Consider the following 7,143-nt stretch of genomic DNA (forward strand, 5'->3'; position numbering starts at 1 on the left):
GTGTAGGTGCCGTATCTTAGCAACCAAACGAGAGCCGTGAAACTAGAGGAAGAGAAAAGGGCCAAAGTTCTCTTCCTGCATTTAAAAACAGTGTTTTTCAGCGCCTGTTGCTGGATTCTCATCTTTTGTTTCTATTTTGCTATTTGTATCAAATTTTCTCTGTGTGTGTGTGCGTCATTTGTCATGCAACTGTATTTGTTTTGTTTTTTTTTCGAACAGCAGTTGCATCTTTTGTAGGTCAATTACTTTGGATAAATGCATCGTGGTATACGTTGCAAGCATTTTTGTATGTGTGTGTGAGGGCTAATTTGTCAATGTAGAAAGACAACCCAATAGGGGAATTCTTCATCAACCAAAAACAAAACAGGCTACATACGAAGTTTAAATTAATTAATTCATAGTGCATTTAACAAATGATCTTCAATAGCATTGCAGTGGCAATTCACCCATAACTATAAAGGTGGTATATGTCATAATAACAAAAGAAACTTATAAAATGTAGCAATAAATGTTTTTATTGTAAATCTTGCACTAATGGCACTAAAATGGCATTGCAACAGCTCTTTACCAATAGTAATGTTCTGGGCAACTGCAGCACAAGACAAACTACAATAGCATGAAACATTGGTAGAAAATGTTCATATTAACAAACCACAGGTAACACAATGGTACTGTGTGAACCGATACACATTGTCAATCCACTGTAGCAACATAGTAAAGTTTGGAAGATGGTCCCTCTCCAATTTCATTCAGTCTCTTGAATTGTACTGTTCTTTTTATATTAATATAGTACTGTATGTGGCTGCTTCGTTGGCTTTGTTGCTGTCAAGTGATTATAAATCCATTCAGTCATACTCTTCTGATGCTCATCTTTTAACTTTCTATCTGATGAACTGTTCAGAAGGCCTTGTTACAGCACCTGTAGGTACTGATGTTGTTGTTTTAAATATAATCTGCTGGTTAATTCACAAATGTTTAACTGGAAGAAATCTGAAAAGCATCAACAGATTATTTGCAAAAAAAATATCAAAATAATATTGTAACACACTTGAGAATGTAGGTTTGATGTAATTGTTTGTTTTTTAAGGTCAAGGACAGTTCAAATTCACTCGTGCGGTATTAACTCATGCTGCTGATTTGTTGGTGATTCATGGCTTGAGGGTGTTTCGCATCAACACCCACACACACACACACACAATCTTTACACCCATCACTTTTCTCCCTGCCTTCCCTTTAATCCCCATGCTTCAGTATAAATCTAATTCTTAATAATTGATTTACACAGTTCTTTGAACTGTATTTGAAGCCCCTGGTTTGTTTCTCTTTGGGAGATACAATCAATCATGTCTTCTATATCAGCCCTTGAATCCTAGCAGAGTAAAATTCAATTCTCTGTTTGTATTTACCTCCTGGTTTTTCCTTAAAGAGAAACGAGTCAGTGTTATCTGCTGTCACGCAACAAACTAAAGCAGAAGTTGTGAAGGACACGTGCTGTTGCATGTCACAGCACATGAGGAAAAGGACCTTTAGGGGTTCCTGGGGAAAAATGTCTTATAACCCGTTGTTAATATTTACCTTGAAAAAAGTATAGCAAAGTGTTGCAAAGCACAGTGAAATCATGTTAGAGCACAGTAAATCACACAGTGTCATGGTAAAGCACTGCAAGAAATGAAACATGCAAGATGTTTGTGGCAAAGTGGTTTGCAGTGCGCAGGTGTATGGGGTGATGTGTTTAGGAAACAGAAGACAGATAACAAAGTTCACAATCCAAATGGGTTTTGTTTTGTAATCCTGGTCTGGCGACCACAAAGAAGATTAATACCTCAGCATGATCTCATACAATCTCCCCATTCATTTCACCTTGTTGATCCCCGAGGTTCCAATCTTGAGCTTCCAAGATTGCTACGTTTCCAGCTGCAACTGGGAAAGAAAGTCATTTTACATTAAACGTGTTCATTTCCATCATCAGCAGGTCGAGATCAAATCAATTTCAATCACCGTTAATATATATTGAGTCTGGATTTTTTTTTCCCGTCAACGGAAATTTAACTGCCCGAAAGAATGAATATTGAATCATTCTGTTGCTACCTGAAAATGTTAGTACAGGAATAATTACTTTATCTTTAGTCATTGGCAGCCACAGAATTAATTCTAAGGGGGGCGGCAAGGTTTTTAAAAGTAGTCGGGTATCGTGGTTGTATTGCATAATAATTCTTCTGAGGGGGGGTTCTGTTCGTAATTTTATTTAAATATAGATGCTCAGAAATCGTGTCCTGAGAAGAAGTAAATTACAACAAAAAAAGCCTTTGCACAGTGGAGCTTTGAGATAGTAGCTCATACCCAAACGGCAATACGAGTGGTAACCCTAGCCTCCATTTTGACTTCGATTATCAAATACAGACTAAAGAAGTCAAGAAATACAGAGTAACATTATTTAATTTAATTAGTAATAAGGTACCTTACTGGTCCGGGTTCTTTGACGTCGCGCTGCCTTTCTCTCCCTGTAGTCTGCACACTGAACACACAAAAAAGGTCCTGCCGAAGACTCTCTGGACAGCAGCTTGTTATCCTTTTGATCAGCTCAGTGTGCGTTTCTGTAGCTTTCAAAAACACTATATCATCACCCGAATAGATGACTCCTCTGTACCACTGCATAGCACTAACTGAGACAGATAGATTTTTTTTGTTTGTTTTCTCACTATTTATTATTTACGATGTGTAAAGTAAATTACTAACAATTAATTAAGATTGGGACATTTTATATGCATTCTGAGACCAAAAAAAGGTAAAAGGTCAAATTTCATTATTTTATTTAGTAGTCGCCAATTCGTTTTTTATTATTTTCTCCACAATTTAGTAGTGTGCAATTATTTTGTCTTTCAAGGGTATTGAAATATGATAAAAAGTGAAGGTTGTCATTCTATACCTGAAAACCATGCTCCCCCCTAGAGCACACCAGCTCATCCACTTTGGTATAAAAACAAACTGAGGTGTGCTGAATGCAATTGTTCAGTCACAGACATTTTAGGTGGCATGGAAAGAGCCAGGAATGTACCTCCATGTATGTAATCACATTTTTATTAAGTTAAAAATGTGTTTTAATAATCAGATGTGTGCTTTTGATGAGAAAGCAGTATGATAAATCCATTCAGTGTTTTTTTTTTATGCATAAAAGAAATTAAAGGAGATTAACAAGCATAACATAACCAATGACAAACACAATGAAGTCACGTTCAGAGAATACTTAACAAGTCAGTGTTCCAGATGAAAGTAAGCAACTGGATTATGAAAAAATAATTTTATGATAAAAAGTGAAACTACACATAAAGGATGTTTGGAAAGTTAATTATACAGCACAGCTGAGGAGCTCCACAAAACAGCTAGTTCAGAAATCTTTTAATTAGAAGACCTTTGCCAGATCCGCTAATCCCATTAAGAAGAAACTTTCTCAAGGGCATTTTTGAGCCTTTCAGAATAAAAGATGTGAATTTTCAGGGCATGCCTCTTCATTTGAAAATGCATGGCTAGAAAAACTTAACTCGGGGCAGATATAAACTTTAGTACTCACACTGATGGTAGAAAGTGGCAGCTGCTGTAGATTTGACATTGTTGTTATCCTGGGACCTGTTCTTTCCTTAATGGATGAATTATATAATTTGTTTCTGTAAAAACAAATCCTTTTTTTCATACATGATGCTACCAACATGAACATATTATGTGAATTCTAATCTGAGAATTCATCTCAGTTTGTTGAAGATGACAACAGAATTAGGTACAATGTTCAAAGGCTTATAAGCACTACAGGGAAGTCTTTATGATGAAATTTATGTATATTTTGTTGAATAAAATATCTGGAGAGGGAGAGAGAGAGAGAGAGAGAGAGAGAGAGAGAGAGAGAGAGAGAGAGAGAGAGAGAGAGAGAGAGAGAGACGGGAGGGGGGGGTAGTTTATGCTGTAGCTTCGGTGCTGTTTGATTTGTTTGTTTAAACCTTGAGTTTGTTCCTGTTATCAAATACAATTAAGGGAAAGCGCTGTACTGCAGCTCTCAGAGTCTGGGTTTGCTATTTCTGCTGTTGGCCAGCCTTGACCTCACTCTACTACAACATCTCAGAGGTTATCCACATTTCATTTTGCCTAACAGAGCTGTCACTGTCACATTAGAATGTGCTAATCTGATGATGACAAGTCACATATTGAGATGGCAGTTCCTAAAACATCTTGCTATTTATCTAGCACATTAAAAAAGAAACATGTTTGTTTCTACAGGCACTTGTCACCTGTCAATTTTAACTCACAATTTCCAGCAAATGTAGCAAAGCCGCCCCTGTGGGCAAAGTGCCTCCAGTTTACAGTAAATGTCAAGTGAAAAAAAAAGTATTCATGATAAAAGTTTGGAAAAAAGATGTAGCAGTGGAAGTTCTAATATTTCTGAACTTCAGTCAACAGTCCAAAACTGTTAGTGGGAACCAAGAAAGCCTGCCCTTTTAAATGATGTGACTAGTTGTACAAGAATATAAAATGATTCAGGGAGATTATATTCTTCAATGCTGATTTCTCCTACATCCAATGTTTAATCCAACACTTTTTAAATGAATTACAAATGTAAAAACAATACTAATTTTCTCTTCTTTAAAGTCAACTTTATATTTGTAAATACTTGTACAGACCCAAGACCCCAGGACTGCGCATGCACCCCCCCCCCCCCATAACAGTGTATAATAGCAGGGCTGCCCAAACCTGGTTTTCATTCCAAATACTTAACTAAACCCTCAATTAAACTAATAATCTGCTTAATTGGACCTTTATTAATTGTTCTCAGCTCTTACCAAATTGCAGATTTCAAGTCAATGTGTATTTGATTATACTATTTTACACATTCATGCTTTATAGTGGATCTAAGTTATGCACTTCTGTGTGATATCATTTGCTTTACAGTTCTGTTTACAGCCATGGTGGGTGATGGACTTCATTAAAGCTTTTTGAATAAGCAGCTCTTATAATTTGATAAGGTTTGGTATAATACAACTAATCCGGCTATACAACTGTGTGAAAGCAGGGTCTCATGGGAGGCAGCATGGCATGGCAGCTGAGTTAAGAATTTACATGCTTGTACAGCTGTGTCCTGGGAGCATGCTCCTGGGGGCTAGATAAAACACTGGATCATAAGAGTAGGCTGTTCATGGCATTTTTTTGTATTTGAATATGGGAAATATTCCATTATGTAATAGTTTATATGTACTGTAATACTGTATATGCAAACTAAAGCAACATTTAGTAAGGGTGTCCTAACGTCAATCATGACATTTTCAAGTTGCAGAAGTTCAGCTTGAATATAATTACTTTGCTCATTCATGATTTCTTTAAACTGACGTGATGCATTTGTTTTAGTTACTCAAATTACATAAGCTATTAGCTTTAATTGAATTCCTCCACACCAAGTATATACCAGTATGCTGAATTAATTAAAACTTTACATTTTCATTAAATAAAAGAGCAAGCATTTTACAGAATGTAGCACTGTTACTTTAACATACACAGCAAGCCATTTTGGATTCAAATCTCCATAACAAGTAGGTGCAGCTTAAATTACAGGATTCTTAAAAGGATAAAATACAGTGAATTTGTTTCTTAGTAATGAGGAGAGGACAATCGATGTGAGAGTTTCCCCACAAACATTTTAACCCTCATTACAATGACAGGGGTTGCCTTCAGGCTTCATCTGCTTTCATTTGAATTTTGCGTCTTTGATTTAAACCAGCCTATTTAACATGTTTTGCTGAAATCCCACATAAATGTTTATTCTAGCAATACCTACTGCTAAAAGGATAAGGAAGTGTAACATGTATCCATGGTTTCCATTTCCATCCCAAGTGACAAAGAGACACAGAGTGAAAGAGCTCTTTATGCATGGAAACATTACAGATCAGAACTCAAATCCTCATCAGTTACTAATCTTTACCTTGGTATCTGAGGACTCTTTGTTTGTGTGCTGTATTCAGGCACAGACAGCCACAGCTCTTTTTCATCTGGATCCCATGCCAGGGCCAGTCAGAAAGTGCACACGCTGTTGCCAAACTGAATGGGAGTTGGAGTTGCTGCAAAGGGTGGCATGGATGTTATTTTAAAAAGAAAAAAAGAACAATGAAATAAAAATCCCAGCTGGTATAATGAAAAAAGGATAGAAAGAAATGAAGGAAAGATAAGCAATAAAAACATTTTAATTTCTTTACTTGAATTGATTTACAAGAAACTCTAGCAAAGGATGCTTGGAATGACAGGAACAGCTCCAAAGATACAAATACAGTACTAAATATATACCGCTAAGCACAGCAGTGAAATTCCATACAGCAGAAATCCAACAATCAGGTTTGGTGTGTTACATTTTTGCATATCATATACAATGTTTATGAATAAACTTATACATACAAAGATCTCCACATTCTAAATATGCGCAGTGTAGCCTGAAAGCAATCGCGGTCTCTTTCTATCTCTTGTTGGTGATGCACATCCCTGTCTGTGTGGTCCAGTGGTTAAAGAAAAGGGCTTGTAACCAGGAAATTTAGTACACAGAGTAAACATTTTATGAAAATGTATTTCAGGAACAGAAGGCGAAAGGCAAAAATATTCTAAGAGATTACTAGGGGGGATTATTAATGTGACTTGCATAAACAAATGAAGACAGCAAAATAAACCCACAATATGCCCCAAGGATAGACCAGTTCTATCCTCATGAATATCAGTTTAGCTGGCTCTGCAATGCTTGGAGGAAGGAATCAAATAGAAAAAAAAGGTTGTTTTTATTTTCTTGGTACAATACTTGGTATAATTGTTTGAATTGTCAAAAATGCTTTTGAGAATGGTTTCTGGTATATTCCAAGGGCCATCTAGAATGAGAACATACACCTTTGTGTACTGAATCTTCCACATTTGGTCTGATACATTCTCTGTAAGAAAAGTGTCATGTCTTGCAATTAGTATTTAAGTACAGTACATGTACAGTATTTTTATGAGCAATCCAATCTGGAACAACCCAAATATATAAAGCAGTATAATCTGTGAACCAAATGTCCATACAACATTTAATGTAATTCTGGAAAGTGGTTCCCAATAAATAGCCTTCATTAGCCTAAGCTCCTTGGGCAA

The 7,143-nt window shown here is 36.3% G+C and overlaps 1 long non-coding RNA gene across 1 annotated transcript; it reads right to left on the reverse strand.

The window, feature by feature from the left end:
• Positions 1–97: 97 nt before the first annotated feature.
• LOC131740164 (uncharacterized) lies at positions 98–2,575 on the reverse strand. Its single transcript, XR_009330792.1, has 3 exons — positions 2,459–2,575; positions 1,823–1,920; positions 98–919 (listed from the first exon to the last, which is right to left on the reverse strand). It is a non-coding gene; the product is annotated as an uncharacterized LOC131740164 (long non-coding RNA).
• Positions 2,576–7,143: the final 4,568 nt, after the last annotated feature.

Source organism: Acipenser ruthenus, chromosome 13 (assembly GCF_902713425.1).
Source record: "Acipenser ruthenus chromosome 13, fAciRut3.2 maternal haplotype, whole genome shotgun sequence".
In the NCBI taxonomy this organism is placed as follows: domain Eukaryota; kingdom Metazoa; phylum Chordata; class Actinopteri; order Acipenseriformes; family Acipenseridae; genus Acipenser; species Acipenser ruthenus.